The following is a 17864-nucleotide window of genomic DNA, read 5'->3' as shown; positions in this document are numbered from 1 at the left end:
TGAAATGTGAGATCCAGATATTAAGTTTTGATCTGATAATGATGTTAAACAGTGTTGTTCATCGGGGACTTTGGACTGAAACTTTCTTTGGAGTGGCAGTAAACCATCACCAAACAGCAAAACATCCAAGATACAAACGCTCAGAGCAGCCGTGACTGCAGTGACAGGGAGCTGCCATATATCTGCCAACAAAGGTATGTCCAGCTGTTGAGTCTCCTCAGAGGAAAGCTGTGGAGTTGTTGTTTTCAGGGGGGGGGGGGTCAGGGGTCCAACAAGGTCCTCTAAAGAATCCTCGGGGGGCAGAGGACAAATTAAGAAGTGTGTCTGTTATTGTAATCATGATTATAGGATCACCTTTAGATCTTTTTTTCTTTTCAAAATAATTGTTGGTTAGTATATTGTCATATTATGATATTATTAAATCTATCATATTATTTTAATGTCCTCTGATACTGATGTGCAATCATCTACAGAGGTTACATGATACAATGACCTGCTCAAATTTTCTGAGCACTGTGTATGACAGGTTTTTTTTGTATTCCTCTGAATGTTTAAACCACACGTGCAGCTACTGCAGCTCTCTCTCTCAGAACTCGTTGGTTGTCCATGATTGGTCAGGGACCGTCACATAGTCTGTCATGTGTCTCTGTTAACTCACGGCACAAATTCCTGGCTCTGTGATCGCCTAATATGACATGCCAACCTTTGTAACCGACAAAAAGATCGTGTACTTTGACCTCGGCTTTAGTTCAGCAGCAGAAGAAGAAGTTCTACTTATGAGGAATATAATCCTGACCTCTGACCTCGTCTTCTCTTGATCAAGGTTGAATGTCTGAACTGAAGGCTGCTGAGCTTTCATGCAGTCTGAGCAGTCCGTCCCCGTTGGGATTGATGAGTGAGAGACGCTCAGAGTATAAAAGGCCAGGTCTCCTGATCTCATTGCATCCCAGCCCTCCTGTCATTGCCTGACAACTACATTGAAATAATGCTGACAGCTACACCAGCCCTCTATGTGCATCCACAAGCGCGCAAGGGGTGACTCTGAAGCAGTGGTTCCCAACCTTTTTTGGCTAGTGACCCCACTTTGACTTCACAAAACTCTGGGGACCCCAGACCTCCAAAACACATACACTCATTCTGCTAAAGCGATTAACATTTTCATCATGTCATCGTTTATTTCTACTGTGTTGCAAGTAAACATTCATCTTAGACCACATTTAGGCTATTTCAGGTATATTATTCTGCACAGGCATAGAAGGGCTGGGATGAGATTTGTGCACAAAGGGAGGATTATTTTTCTCAGTATAAGATATGCAGCCAGGTGAGTTTGTATTTACAAGGTTGAAACTAATGCTGGACGCATGAGGCATGGATGAGAAACAGACCGAGCTACTGCAAGTTTGTTAGTTTTTAGCATGGGCTATGGCTCACAGTAGCAAACGTCTTGTAGCTTACATAATGCAAAATGCTCTGATATATTTTATTTTCATCAATAATCAGAAATTTCAGGGGACCCCATTTGAATTCCATGTGACCCCATTTAGGGTTGGGACCACAAGTTTGGGGAAAACCTGCTTTAGACAAACACAAACTGATGCCGTCCATCCACACCCCCTAGGTGAAAAGGCAAGTTCTCCTGAATTGGTCCACCCATAATTTTCAATAACATCAATGTTGCTGCAACTTTCCCCATAAAATGAGGGTATCCTAAATAGTCTACTGTGTTTACATGGACGGGACGGCCGGCTCCTCCCCTTTTGTATAAAAGCTGTTTTAGTCAAGAACTAGAGATGTCATGTAAGTGTGTTTAGATCACGCTCATTCTGTGTCAATTTATATGAAATATGAAGCTACGAGCTAACTAAAGAGCGCTAACATTAGCATGCTAAAACAACAATGCAGGACACAGCTCGATTACAGCTCGAGCAAAGGACAACTTTGTCCGCTTCTTGCGCGTAATGGTGCTTAATTATGGTATATTCTTTTTGATAACTCCTTCATGTGAACGTGACTGTAGAGGGGTTGGATGTGTGTCTCTGGAGGAGAGCAGAGGCTTCAGAACAGCCGTTCGTTTTGGTTTCATGCTGGTGCTCTAGAGCGACATCTACTGGATCAAAAAGTCACACATTCTTCCTTTAAATGGTCATGTGTCATTAGTGATCAGCACAGTTTAAATCTATTTCTGTTGCTCACTTCTGCTAAATGCAAAGTTCTGCTACAAATGCATTGCAGAATGAATTAAACTGTCGACAGTGTTATCATTTAACAGTACGTTAAGACAAGACCATACATGGAGAGATAATTAGCAAAAGATTAACATTTGATTTGATCATAAATATCCTAATCTGTAGCAGCAGGCAATTAAGGATCCAAATAATGTCGTTAGCATGATGTTCCAGCACATTGTTTGATAGAAATCAGTGCTTTCTAAAATTAGCCTGTCCTCTTTCTGCCAAGTGCTGGACTTCTGTGTTTGTATTCATCGATTTATTTAGCCCGTGTGCTCTTTTCTAATATGCGTGGATCTGATAACTTGAATTTTCCCTCGAAGAAGAAGGAGATACAGTCTTTAATTTGTCCAAATGTGTCATCTCTTCTTTGGATCAGTCGAGTACATTGTTTCCCTCTGCAGCTTGTGACTGTGTTCCTTTCTCTTTGTCTATTTAAAGTCCTTTTGGTTTCTCTGAAGCAGTGACCTTCTGGAGCTCTGGTACTTGCCAAAAAAGAAAGTAAATTGTGCCTTGTGATGCCATAGTCGAGCTAAATGGATCCATGTGGATTCGGTGAGCAGCAGTGTGGGGGCGAAAAGTGCGGGAAAGTGCAGCGAGGTGCTCAGAGTTTGCTCCACTCCACCACCCTTCCCACAAAGTGAAGGAGCGGGGGCCGCCTGGAAAGTCTCTCCTTTGGGGAACATGTGGGATTAATTTAGACCTCCAGCCTCTCCCTCCTTGGGTGTCTCCACCCTGTTTCCCCCTCATGTTGTTATGCCACAGGGAGACCATGACTGGTAATAAGTAGAAACAGAGCTTGTCCTAACACCCGCAGCTGGAGGGACTTTCTGAGAGATCGAGGAGCTTTGTAGAAAGCCTAAAGAAGACACACAGGCAGATCAAGTCTGTGTTTATATCTCTGCCAAAAGTCCACATAAGTAACAGTGGCATGTCATGTGAATACACTGCACCAATTTAAAAAGCTTTGCTCATAGAAATCTGAAAAAGAGTTCTTAGCCACAACCTGTCCCTCTCGTTGGCTCGTAACTTCACTGTTCTGGCTCACTATGTTTAATCATAGTTGTTTTTACGGGCAGCTATTTAAAGGTCACATATTCTCCTCCTCTTCAACCAGTTTAAATAAGTCTCAGTGCTCCTCAAAACATGTGTGTGAAGTTTCCTGTTCTAAATCCACTCTGATCCTGTATTTGATCATGCCTATAAACCCCTCTATTTCAGCCCTGCTCAGAACAGGCTGTTTCTGTGTCTGTACCTTTAAATATGTAAATTAGCTGTGTCTTACCATGGCCCTTTCTGGACGTGGATGTGGCTCGGGCTTTCTCGCTCCATGTCCTATTGTTTACAGTGAGAAGGCAGACTCAGAGGCAGAAGAAACACCTAGCTGTGGGAGTGTCACCCACCTGGGGGAGGAGTTACTGCCCTTTGTGATGTCATGAAGGGAAAATCTCCAAACGGCCTGTTTGAGTATACATTTTCTGAAAAGTGGAGCAGGCAGAAGACGGAGAGGATGGACTTTTCTCATCATTGGGGGGTTTGTAGACAGACTAGAGACACATATTAGTGTTAGAGAAACACGGGGAAGTGGATTGTGCATGAACAGAGCTTTGGGGTGCAGCATCTGAAACGAACAGTTTCAGGCAGAGGCTGAAAATAGGGTTTTACTGACACCAGTATCAGATACATTTTTGAGCTGCAGATCAGGCAAAGCTACTTTAAGTTTGTAGCTTTGCCTGAGTTTGACCGAATGACAACATGAAAGGAGAGCATGAGGAGAATATGTGAACTTTAATAAACCCATAACAACCCTTAGCATCAGCCTGAAATTCAGCAGGGAGTTGTTCTCTTCTTAAAAGGGACATTATAATCTGTTTTAAACATTTAGTATGTTGGCATAGACTTGAGTATCCTGGTTTTGATCGGGTTTGTTTAGTACCCTGTTGTTGTGTTTGTACATGTAATCATATCCAGGTTTCAGAAACAGGATTTTACAACCTTGAGAACTCTGAAAGAAAACAGGTTACTGTGGCATGTTGACGCCTTAACCCGGTTTCTGACAGCTGCTGACTACCTGTGCAGGAGCGGCCTCGGCCAAGTGATGTATCAGCAAAACAAACATGGAGGCGACGACGATAGCGTCTTAGTCTGGAGCGACTGAGAAACCTTTGCGTTTTATCTGTAGGTGATGGAATAATTAAATATAATTGTAAGTTTACATGCGAGAAAGCATCAAAATGCTAATCCATCCATGAGGAATGAACAGGCTACAGGATGCCGGTTACCCAACATGTACGCTGGAGCAAGTCAGGTCACGTTGGAGAGAAGTGGAGAAACATTACTGCATGGGCAAGAAATAAACATCACAGGCGCCTGCGCAAATAATATGTAGAATGCAGAAACCAGGATACCAGTATGTCTCATGTATACATTGATATATCAAAAAAAATGAGGATTCTCCGTGTGCATGCCTCACCTTCTCACCTCTCACTAACTCTGCATCATCATCCTCCCACATATCTGAAACTGCACCATGAAAACACAAACACACAAAGGCAAATACGTTGGGCAAAGGGTGATAAGTTGTTCATACGATATAGATAAAAGTTTGTTTTTCTGTCAAATCTCTGCAGATATGCCAAGCTCCTGTTTGTAAATGCACAGACGAGGGAAGCTTCAGCATGAGTCAGTTTATGTTTGAGCAACTTTACTATAGGGCTTTCACACAAAACTCCTGATACTCCTGATATTTCCCGGAGGAGCTGTACTATGTGTGAATGCAAACAGCTTAATTTTTCTCTCTGACTTTACTTGGAGTTTCTGCTGACAGACCCCTAGTATTTTTTCTGCAGCAAGTCCGAGTAAGCTGATGTGAGAACGCAGCAGGATATTATCAGGAGAATTCACGTCGAGCCAATAGGAGGGGGGAGTGATGTTTCTATACTGTGACTGCTGCATGGTGCACAGAGTGTATGCAAGCGGCCTCTACGATCTTTGTGCTCTAATTAAACGGCTGCATTACGTTTTCTGTTCTCCAGTATGAAAGAGATAATCTCCTGCAGTGAGGAGCATATGTGAACAGTCAGGTCAGGAGAATATCCGTAGCAGTCCTCCTGAAAATGATCTAGATATTTCCAGGAGTGCGTATGAGAAAACGGCTCCAGTTACCATGTTGTCTTTCGGTCAAAATGGCCTTTTTAAGAGTGACATCATGCTTGGCAGACAGGGTGTTTTAAAATGAGGTTAAATTCACAAAGGACCAGTGTGTTCAGCTCCTCGGGCCTCCTCGTTTCCCTGTGGATTACTGAGCCTTTTCCATCTAATAGAGAGTTTCTGGGTGTTCAATTGGAGACAGATATCTGCCACAGTTTGGATCTGTACGCGAGATCTGAAGGGGCAGAGCTAGTTTATAAACTTGATTTTAATGGATTCTATCTCATTTTATACCTTTTTGTAAAACAGAAAAAAAGACCCACACTTATTTATCTGTGATATATTTCTTACAAAATCTGACAAATATATGACAGCGGTTGTGACTTATGACTCGTGATGGTGTGGAAGGAAGTTGTTGACCATATCTGTGACAGAGGCAGTTATCATCTGCAGGAGAGCAGCCAGCCTGCACCGGTCTGTGGATTTCCTGTGACTCCCTGTTTTCTTTGGCCCGGCAGTGAGCAAATGTATGCAGAAAAGCCTGTAAGTTTTGCTGCTATCAATTCCCAGCTGATTGAGTCATGGTTGCTCTATTTTCCGACTGAAGAGCAAGGTCAGGAGGTTCAAAGAAATTCTTCTCTCCTCGCTCACAGGAGACACAACTGCAGGAACTCCCTGAATTGACACGATAACAAAGCTGTCCCCTTGCTCTCTAACACTGTGTCCTATTAGCATGTAAAGTGAGCGAGCGTCAGCCACAAAATCAGCTTGATTCAAAAGATCATACTACTCGGCAGCCATGTTGTCTTCGTGGTCGTGTCTTATTGTTAAGCTCCAGGTTGAAGTCATGTTTACCTCCTGAATCTGCAATAATGAAGCAAGAAGAGCCGCACACCAGGGAGCTCCCGTTAGACGATTTATTTAGCAACAAGTGACGTTTCGAGACAACCTGCAGATGTATCCATCATAAATATACTCAGACATACACCTGACCCACCAATCTTTTTCTAATTAGGTTCAAAACAATTCTCAACTCATGCATTGTGAAAATACATCAATACTTTGAGATTTGAAGAGAGAGTCAAAATAAAGAGAAGCTGCTCGATCGTCCCTTCTGGGCTTCCTCATGTGTGGTGGTGTCTGTGTCTGCAGAGACTCTCTCCTCTGACTGGATTCTCATGTTCTGGTTTGTTCTGGTTGACTCTGGATGTTTCTGGGCGGGTTTCCTCCAGCCAATGACAGCGCACATGTGAGTTTGTTAGTGGATACAATTCAGTGATTGGACGCAATTCCAACCAGCGAATATGACAGACGTGGACGTAGCAGCAAAGAAGAGAAAATATAATCATAGTGAGGTGAAACGCAGAGCAGATAAAGCCCGTTCTAAAACGAGGGTGAATCTCATGTTGGTTTTAACCTGCGGACGTGGAGTTGGTCTGCTTCCTGGTACCAAACACCGACAGTTAGCTTGTGCTAGCGTGCTAATTATCGGCTTTTCCATTAAAACAAATGTAATAAAATCTCAGGTAGCTTGCAGTGTAGCTACAGGCTGTAAACATACACGCTAACCCTGCAGTGGGCGTGCACTTCTGGGGGCGATGAGCCCAGGAGGAGGAGGGGCCCACTTTGAATATTTTATTTATAAGCTGCAGTGAATATTTCTGCTAACTCCACCTGTAAGTATTTTTAAAAAGCAGGTACTCCCGCTTTAACTCAAGTAAGAAATTGACTGAGCAGTTTTCACTTGTAATGGAGTCCCATCTGAGTATTCATCGTATTAGTATCCTAATATTTGACTAGGAGTATCTGAACTTTGACTAAAGTAATGACTTAGTGATCTTTGTCCACCACTGACTGTACAACTTGGCGTCCCAGTGATGCCGCTCCATCCTAACTTGTTTTTCTAGCGTGAGGATGTTTGCTGTTTTTTTCGTGTGCGTGTCTTGTCTTGAGGGAAAACACTAAAATTATCCATCCTGAGAGATCTTATGCTAATTTTGCTTTGGCTGAAGTTCAAATCATCAGCAGACTTGAAGCCAAATGACTGCTGAACTGACACAGCGCCCTGGGGTGTCCCTGCTGGGAGCACTCTGCGGCTTCACTGCCACGCCACAGTGCCACTCTCCTCCAAACTCGGCTCTTAGTTTGAGTCTTAATCCGATCAGCACATGCCAGCCAGTGTTTTAATTCACTGACCTGATCAGAAGTGACATGAACCGCAGACTTTGTGTGTGTTTTCACAGCGCCCCGCCCCCATCTCCACCCGTCACCATGTGAATTCTCAGCAGTGTGAATGACTGCTAACGTCCTGATTAAACTTCTGTAAAACTATTAGCAACGCGGGCAAATCCAGCTGATCCCTCAGAGTGTTTTAATAGAGTTCTCTGTTGACTGTCTACAAAAGTTTGGATCTGATCACCAAGCGTTGATTGATGAAATCAGGCTCCCAACAGCAGAGGTGAACGAAAAAAACTTGAGCCAAGTGCTAACCTCCTGTGTTCAAAAAATGAAGCTAATGTGAAAGTGCAAAAAAACTGCAGTTCCTCTAGTGACCACTTACCTTTCCTGTTTTTTGGATCCTGCACCCACTGAGGGATGTGGGTGTCTTTTTTGATTTGTCACAGGAGTAATAGCCGACCAACACTGAAGCCTGGGTGCCACCCATTTTCGCTGCTGAGAAACCTCTTCACCCAGGCCATTACTTTGGCAGTTTATATTTTGCTGTCTTTGGGGTTTGAAGGATTCATGATTGGGGGGGAAAAACACTTCTCCTAATGGTGCCAGCGTTTACACCTGTGTGTCCAGGATGTTCAAAATCGGGCAAAATTGCCAGAACAGCCCAAGTGGACCGTGCTGCATCTCCAATCAAATATTCTCTCTCTCTCTCTCTCTCTCTCTCTCTCTGACCCACACAAGTTCAATAATGCAGCACTTATAATGTGCCTCTTTGCAACATTTCCCACGAGCACTGATCTGGCTTTTAGCATCGCTGAATACCGGGCAGGATAACCTGTGAATATCAATTAGTTTGTGTTATCGATCTTTATACGAGGCCGTACCCAGCTCTGTCCTCCTGCCCGCCTTCATTCATTTTACATTCTGGTCCTGCTCGTCCTCCTCTGCCGCATGTAATGTTGAGATGTCAGCTGATGTCGGATCACATTTTCCTCTCAGCTGCGTTCACCTCTGTGGACGTTTGAGGCTGGCTGTGGAGACTGCAGGAGGCTGCAGAAACACATGTAATGAGTAAAACCGTGTCTGTCAGTCTCTTGGCATGACGCCATGATTGAGTCTCTGTGCTCAGTTTGTGACAAGTTAAAAAATGTCTGAGGAGATATGTGCATGTTTTTATCTTCTCACTGTGGCAGGTTAAAGCTCCCCTGATAACAGCCTGTGGGTTTAGCCCGCCATGTGAAATATATCTCGCTCCGTCTTAACAAAATCATTCAGGGTTGCGGGGCTTATCTTTCCGAGAAGCCCTGGCGTTTTCTGGCTCCTTAAAAAGCATATTTCTGCCTCGATAATGCGCTCGGTGCTGCAAAATGAGAAGTCCCCTGTGAGAATGTGTGCAGAATGTCATTAGGGTTGTCTTCCCTGGAGACTTCAGACACATCTTACTTTCTAAAAAAAAGTTTCTCCCCTCATTTGGGAGAATTTCTGTTCTCATAATATTCTTTGAAACCCAGAAAGTTTTCCTTCCAAACATTTTAAAATTAGGTTTTCTCCTCATCAGCAGTGAAGTGTTACTATGGGATTTTTAATTTAACCTATTTCTGACTATTCTGACAAGAACTTTATTTTTCAAGTTGCAAAGTGTGCAACAACAAACACAATCTATGAAATGCTTTATGTGTGTTATGCAGGAGGAAATAACCACGGCAACATATGTTAGGCTTGATTTAGTGTTTTTGGGAATATCACAGAAGTCTGAGTGCAGAGACGACCAACAAGGGATGCATGATTCTGATCAGCGATGTTGTGATTGATTTGATTAAAAGCTTCCCTGACACCGGAGCAGCAGCAGGAGGAGGAGGAGCAGCAGCAGGAGGAGGAGGAGGAGGAAGAGGAGGAGGAGGAGGAGGAGGAGGAGGAGGAGGAATTGGAGGAGACAGAATCACTGAGAAACCGCTGAGTAGTCAGAAAGTACACCTGGCTCTGAGAAGCACAAACAATGTAAACAGTTGTTCAGGACAGTACAGCTGTCTCAACCCCAGAGCTAAAAGTAAACACCCAAAGGAGCCCGGACTCAAGGTTATAGCTCAAATGTCAAGATTCAGGTTGGACCCTATAGAAAAACCTCCGCCCCACTCTGGCTGAGTTGTTGTGTCTGGAGTCGGTCGTCCCTAAGCATGGGGGGGATAGAGACTGGGGGGGGGGGGGGGGGGGGGGGGGGGGTTGTGACAGCAGCTGTCTGTGTAGCCTGCTTTCACGTGTCACAGGTTGAGGTGTGAGGGCAGCTGGAACAGAGACACATTGCTGAGGCTAAAAAGACATACAAACAGGAAGTTGTCAAAGTGAATCATCCTCCTGCTTCTACTGTAGATTCCCACTAAATGATATTTTTAGACCAGCACTGATTCAAATCAGAGCACCTGTCCCACAACCTCAGGAGCCTGTGATGATGATGTTAGTCATGTTGACTGAACACTTTGGTCTTGCAGCAACATTTCTGTGAAATCTTAGTTTTGTCATGGAAGCAGAAAGAGGCTTTTCACACGGCAGATAAAGACAGATAGTTGAGCGTACTTGGAAATATCTGTAATAAAATGGACGTCTTTGTACAAATCTCTGAGCAGAAATATTTGAGAAATGTTCTGTGCAAGCTCGGTGAAATGTCAAGCAACCACATCAGGCAGAGAAAGGCTCCTAATGCGTCATGGAAACAGTTGAAGACACGGAAAATCAAGGAATCTCAACAACAAGAAATAGCTTGTAAAGATATAAGATGCCTTCAAAAAACTAATACAAATTGTAAATCATGTAAAATTCTATACTTTACTCTTTATTATGAATTGATTCTTTCAAATGTAAGGTATCACATAAAAGCGCCAACGTGTCTGCTGCTCTACATATAAACATGAACTCACCTGTGTGTTTATTAAGTTTCTACACTGACCTGTGTTCTGCTTCCACCTTTTCTTACTCTAAATTGCTTTATCAAATAACATTATGTTTTAAGGCTGTTTTATTCTTTCGTGTTACCTTACCTCCAGGGACAGTCTCCAGTCGCTGGCACCCCGTGAGCTGAAAAGTTTGGGAACCCCTGAAATAGACTAACACGTTGTTACATATTTAACTGTCCGTCAGCAAAGCAGTGCATTAGTTTCTCTGACTGCTCTGTGCAGTGTCGTCCTTCGTACTGCATCAAATCCCTCACATCACAAGTGACTTTCAGTGACGCCTAACTCCCTGAGAGTATCGACATGAAGACTGTTTGCACTCAGAGACATCATGAGATCGCTCTGATGACGAGGAGAATCGATGCCAAACAGCTGCAGAAAAGCAGCTTGTGCTCCTCACTGAGTCATTTCCTTTAATCAGCCTTCTGTTTGGCTTGAACTGCACCCTCTTCCACACTGACGGAGGAAAAACAAGCACATGATGCTGCGTGAGAGAGTTTGATTTCTGTGGATATTAAAGGTAATCAGACCTTCTGCTTTCACATACCCGGTGAACTTTGAAGTGCGTTTTAAGATGAATCATGAATCAGGGCTGCGGGAGAAGGACTTCACTTAGGAACCCTCCACACTTCTATGGATTTTATGAATCAATCAATCATTAGTAGAGTGCCAACTCATAACAAATGTGATCTCAAGACACTTCACAAAAAGAGCAGGTAGACCTTACATTATTTATAAAGACCCAACATTAATCCACCATGAGCACTAAGCAGCATTTAGCAAAGTTACAGGGGCAAGAAAAACTCCCTATAAAGGTCCAATCTGTAAGATATTTACTGACTGAAATGATAAAGGTATCTTACTATCTGATCAGACATTAAGGAAACATGCTATGTTGAAGTGCTGTCTTCTCTGACAACAATGCAGCAGTCAGTATGTCCTCCTTCTAACTTTAGATTCTGCTCCTGAATGATCTGGATTTGTTTGGACCAGAGAAGGTAGGCGGTTTTAAGGCACCCACACACGGCCGTTTTGGACGCCCCTCAGTTTGTCAGATATGAGAGCAGTTATCAGGTCAACAGGTGTTGCAGTGATGGAAGTGTTCAAGAGAAGTGATTCAGATAGAAGTGATTGTACCCGACCTAAAAAGCCTCTGCATGTTTCTAATAAGCTCCACGAGCAGAAACGTGCTCAAACTAGGATCAATATTGGAGATGCTTTTGAAAAATTGAGAGAGGTTAGAACACAGAAAGATTTACAGACCCATACAGAGCTGGATAAACACTGAAGCTTCAGAGTCCACCACATGGTGACCTGCGTGAGCATCGACTCTAGAGAGGAGTGGGGGGGGGGGGGGCAGCTCTCTACAATGTTTTGAATTTGGACTGCAGTAACCATTTTAACCACTAGGTGTCAGAGTTACATACTGCTCCTTTAAGGTCAGAAACCTCGAGCAGAAGCAGAATCATGTTGAACAGCCATCTGGCGAAACTGTGTTGGGCTTGTAAAGTGGAATAGAGGGAGATACATAAAAGAAAGAGACAGATAGAGACAAACAGAACAACAACCTCTTTGTAATCACTCCTCTATGGTTAAAATTGAGTGTGACGTGGCCCTTTGGGTTAGCAGGAGCTGTCAGACATGTGATGCCGTCCGCCTCTGAAGCAGAGATGTGTTTTGCAGACATGTGGCTCCGTCCTGAGAGCTGTGTCGAACGACTATGGGAGAGGCTGCCGCTGCCGCTGCCAAGACACATTTCAACTCCCGTCGAGGTGATGCCTCGTGCTGCGCTTAATGAAGTACAGGCGGAACGAGCCGGGGTATTGATCCTCCCTCTCTCGGCCATGGGTAATTCATGAAGCAGGAGCTAATTATTTGTCTAAATCGTCTGAGGCTATATTTATTGATAAAGTTCATGAAGGCATGACTGAATCTTTGTAACTCACAGTTCATGTCCTTTAAACACTGACATGAATCCATACTCTCTCTCTCTCCTGGAGCTTTGTTGGTGAAAAGCAGGAGTTCATACTGATGCATCAGTGTCACCTTAAACAGCTCCTGTCATGGCCATCTGACGGACATATTATTGTCATGCAGTCTGAAAGAATACAGAAAGATGAAGAGCGTCACTCCTGGTCGGTGCATTAAAAGTTACAAGCACTCTCTTGCATACATCATAAAATCACTCACACAGACGCAGCTCGCTCCAAAAACAGACACACGTTAATGTGCCAGGGTCTTAAGTGCTGTAGTGCAGTAAATAGCTTAGGTTTATATCAGGTGCTGAGGTCGTTGCATATCCTCAGAAGTTAGCGTGAGTTCTTGCTGTGTAGAAAAGCTGCAGTGAGGATGTTGTTGTCGTCATGCTGACCCAAAAAGTATTCAAATTTTCCCCAGGAAAGTTTGTGAGCCAGTTAGGAGGCAGGAGGAGATTTAGCTGGAGAGAATTCTGACTCGAGGCCTGGACAGAATAAGAAAATAATCGTTATAATAGTTATAAAAGTAAGCATCTAAGTATAATTGTTGCTATTGGTTCTTTAACACTTCCCTATAAGCTGCCTGAAATGATCAGGGTGAGCTGCATGTGTGAATGCATTTCACCAGTATGGCTTTCACACTTGAAGAAAACTCCTGAAAAACGCTGCATGTATGAACGCTAGACCCCTAGAATTTTTTTCCGCAGCACGTCCAAGTGAGCTGACTGTGACTGCTGCACGATGCATAGAGTGTCTGCACGCGACCACTACGATCTCCGTGCATGTAATTGAACGGCTGCATTATGTTTTCTGCTCGTCAGTATGTTCTTCTACGCTCTTTTGTTGATAGTATGATTCGGTTGAGCTACACATAGTGGCCCGTATCCCAAGCGTCATTACCATGCTCCACTCCTTTTCAAATACGCAGCAGGCATTGTTAACCTGGACAGAAAATGGCAACCCGGACAGGAAGTCAGACGAGGAAACGCACAGAGCGTCCGCTCAATTTCAAAATAAAACACGATATACAAACTCATAATCGTATTTTTCATCACTTTATCAACATTACGTCAAAACAGGAACTGAATGAACAACACATCATCCTCAGGAAGACAAAGCAACATGTTGTTTGCATGTTTTTCTCTTTATTCCTGCTTGATCTTGTAGTTCTCCTGTGATGTGTGTACAGCTGGTCATGCCTGCGCGGTTCCAGAAAAGGATCCAGCGTGGCCGGGCGCACACCGTATGACGGAGCAAAACAGACTACGTGGATCATGGGATAGTCTCCTGCTGGGAGGATCATGTTTGAACAAGCAGTGTCAGGAAATTTTTAGGGGCATCCTGCCTAAAACGTTCTGCAAATTTTCCAGAGTACATGTGATAAAACACGGCTCATGATTGGCTTGGCGAGCAGAGTTACTGCAGTGGTTTCAAACTGTGTCAGCGTTGGACTATAATTGACATTTAATTTGTTGGTAGACGAACAAGAGAACGTTATTAGTTGCTTGCAAAGAGGTGCAACTGACACTCGTCCGTCACATTCCCTATGGCCGAGAGAGGAACCACTTCATCCCTCCGAGACAAGCAACACACACACACACACACACACACACACACACACACACACACACACACACACATATACACACAGCATTCTGCCATAAGCTTGTCAATCTGTAACCAGTCTTTAGCCACTTTCAGACACTCATCATCTGTCAAACACTGTCACAGAGACCGACATGTCCTCAGCTGCTTCCCGTCCCTCCAATGTTCAAGCGAGAGGAAAGTTAAGAAGTGAAACACAGATAGAGCCTTTGATTTCCATCTGTTAGTAAACCACTTTAGAGGTCCGACTGCACAGAGAACAAATCATTATTTCTTCCCACACGCTCGCAGAGAAAGAGGGCGGCCGCATGTCCTCATCTGGCCTCATGCATACAGACCCTTAATGCATGAGAAGTGTGTTTACTGCGCCGTCGTCGTTAGCGACGCGTGCTCCTGCTTTACATTCAGTGTGTGTCTGAGAGAGAGACAGAGAGAGAGAGACAAGGGCTGCCATTCAACCACTTGACTGAGCTCATTTACTATCTGCTCTCCACATTGCACTGACTAAGTGGTGACTGAGAGAGGCCTATTTTTAACTCCCCCGCTGTAAGTGGAGCAGAGTGCTCGCTCATTTCACTGGCTGCACGGCTGACGGGCCGGCAGGTGTCAATCAGCCACAGTGGACGCATATTAGATGTCGTTTATTTTCATTTCACTTCTTCCTCTTCCTCCTCCTCTTCTACTTATTCTACACCAACAAGTGGATCCAAAGTTAGTCCTGTATTTGAACCGACAGCACTCCAAAATAAACGGTGCTGTCCACAGCATTCGGGAGTTTAACCATGCAGAAAGATTCATGGATCTCAGGAGCATTTACCTGAGCTGGCTGCCTGCCAACTTGTATCTTTGATTTATATCCAGAGGACCTTTTTATCCCCTTTCTGTGTGTACAAACCGTACGAGGTAAACACTTGACTTAGCAAACTGCTCTGATAAAAAACATTTATCTTCCTCCAATTGAAGAGCAAACATGAACACATCTCAGTATCTCACATCAGGAACTTGAGTTCTTCCTGCATAAGGTCGGAGCTCCAGGTGATCATCGGTCGGCTTGTAATGCCTGGATATGGCTGTGACCTGTGACCATTGGAAGTGAATGGAACAGATGGGCAGGGGGAGCTTAAGTGGAGGACTGATTGTGCTGATGACACCTGTGCTTCAAGCGTGTGCTTTGCGCTCGGATACACACTCTGATCCTGTTGTGTTGGCCGGGATCAGATCAGTCTCGTTCCAGATGGCTCTAATGAGCTGATGTCAAAATGCACCAGTGTATCAAAGTGTTTGGCTCCAAACAGCCGTCACCCAGTTAAGGTGATAAAAGGCATCTTGACACATCGATTCTGTGGCCGTCGCTGAGAAACCGCTGAAATTAAACTCTGCTATTTGATTTCTGTTTCTCATTCTGCTGGCTTGGTGTTATCCAGTTTATACATCAGTGATTATTAACTTATAAGCAGAGCAGATTGATTTGATTTATTTTAGCGCGTTTAGATATAGAGATGAAGGACAGTCACTTCTTTTACAAGATAATTTCCTCCTGTAACATTCGAAATCAATATTTGAACTTTCAAATAAATCTGTCTATAGGATCATAAGCCATAAGATAACAAATATAGCATTTAAATATTAATGGTTTAAGCCTGTGTGACGTCACCCGTCTGTTCCTGCAGGGGGCTTTTGGAGTCCCGTCGATGGCAGCCGCGATTCTTGAAATCCTGTCTCAGTCTAACTTTCAGTCAACCTAACGACATGCTGAGAGCTGAGAGTTTTAAACCTCCTGACAAACCGTTACATCCCAGCCCGCCTGTCAATCTGGTCGGTTGTAGTTTCATTTAAACTACAACGTCCTGATGACTCATTTAAACTACAACGTCCTGATGACTCATTTAAACTACAACGTCCTGATGACTCATTCACATCAATGAGAACAGATTGCATCTGTTAAGAAGGAATACTGAAGTGGTCAAAGACCTATTTTGAGCCCTGGGAACATTTCTGAAAAGCTCTTTAAACTTGGCACACCATTTTTACCAATCATTTAAAAATCCTCTCTGCTGAGTCACAGCGGACTACGCTGAGAGTACCAGTATCACTAATCCATAATGTCGGTGGTGGTCTGTCAATTAATGACATTTCATTGTGAGGGAGCTCTGACACAGCACAGCTTCAATCAATCTGAATATTACAAACTTCTTCATTGCTGAGTCCGTGCTGCGGTTAATGTGTCTCCTCCCTCTCTTGCTCGCTTGCTGCCCTTCTCTTTGATGCCAGGGCCTAATGAGGCTCACAATATTCACGCAGCTGGCACAGTCTTAACACCGGACACTGACTCAGGAGGTCAAGCCTCTGCCGGCAGACTGTTTGTGTGTTTTTTAAACAAACCCAACTTGCAGTAACAGATGAGTGACGCCAGGTCAGGAGAATATCCAGAACAGTCCTCCTGAAATTATCTAGATATTTTCAGGAGTGCATATTTGAAGACAGCTCTTTTTTACCTCTGTTACGGTTTTGAAATAACTTGCATTTAGTACGTCTTCCAAAGATTTGTTTGTAGAGACTTGTCAGTTTGCATTGGTGGCAAAGTGTTTCCATACATTACTGCTAAAGCAGGGCACTGAAAGTATCCACTGGAGCTCTGTGGTCGGCATGTTCAGCCTGGGAAGAACAAACGTATAGGACAACAGGCTGATGATGCTCACACCCCCACACACCTGCAGTAAGTCATGCCTATTTACACACACACACACACACACACACACACACACACACACACACAGTCGCCAGTGGCTGTTTATCATGTATAAACTGTGTCTCCTGGAAAAACAGCGTGGCAGCTGCAGAAACCTGACCCTGCTAAGCTTTAAAGGGGTTGAACAGTAAAAAGCAGCAGGTTGTTGTAACATTTCGTCCCGTACTTCACTGCATGAATACAATCATTTTGACCTTTGGGGTCACAGTCATGTACAGCCGTTTAACGGAACAATAACCTTTTGTTGCTGCTATGATAGATTCTATATCCAAAGCTGTCACCGACCCCGTTTAAAATGACAATATTGAATGAGTTTCCAATCCTTTATTGGGTCTTTAGTCCTGCTAATGTTGCATTGAAACGAGTGTAACTAATGAGACAGCCCGTTGATTGCTGCGAGTCATTCTTACAAATTAGGGGCTTTTCAGATATTACCTCTCTGTATGTATTAATGCAAAAAGACAGGTCCTTTAAAGCTGGTGTAATGAATGATTCTTACATAACTATATCGCCGTGTAAATGTGTCTCTGTGTGAGTTTTATCGCTTTTCAGCAGCACTTGTCGCCTGCAATCCTGGGCGAAACCTCCTCAACATGTTAACAAGCCTCGGACATCAGCTCGATGGCTTTTCTCTCCTCTCTGAAAAAGTCAACCTCAAATGTTTGTTGTCATTTGAATTGTGTCAGCAACAGGCTACAAACACGGCTCCTCCTCTGCGCGCGGGGTGGGGGGGGGTTGCGCACGCTTTATTAGAGTGACCCCCACAGGGCAGAGGTGAGCTTGGAGGTGGATAGAGAAGCGGAGTCAGCTTTGAGAAGAAATGCAACGTATTGTTGGCTTTGTAAACTGTGAATACGGGCGTTTGAACTCAAAGTTGTGCTGACATCTATTCCACTGTGACGCAGCTTCAACAGACAGAGCAAACATGCATAGGAGGGTTTTCAAAGGAGCTGTTTGCACACAATGCAGCGGCAAGCCGAGGGGCAAGGTGCTTAACTCAGGCTTTACTCTGTCGTGTTTTTCTGGCTGTGCACCT

The 17864-nt window shown here is 44.0% G+C and overlaps 1 protein-coding gene across 4 annotated transcripts in view; it reads left to right on the top strand.

The window, feature by feature from the left end:
- The window catches only part of zdhhc8b (zinc finger DHHC-type palmitoyltransferase 8b), an 81979-nt gene that overhangs the window by 8990 nt on the left and 55125 nt on the right, over positions 1 to 17864 (top strand). The window contains exon 1 of one of the 4 annotated variants that reach the window (XM_061037325.1): positions 45 to 194. The exons of the other annotated variants lie outside the window; for them this stretch is intronic. The gene's annotated coding sequence lies outside the window, so the exon portion shown is untranslated. Of the gene's footprint in view, positions 1 to 44; positions 195 to 17864 lie in introns of those variants that run through there. 4 annotated transcript variants of the gene reach the window in all.

Source organism: Labrus mixtus, chromosome 5, assembly GCF_963584025.1.
Source record: "Labrus mixtus chromosome 5, fLabMix1.1, whole genome shotgun sequence".
In the NCBI taxonomy this organism is placed as follows: Eukaryota; Metazoa; Chordata; class Actinopteri; order Labriformes; family Labridae; genus Labrus; species Labrus mixtus.
The sequence above is the reverse complement of the archived record's forward strand: the minus strand, read 5'-3'. Positions and strand labels throughout refer to the sequence as shown.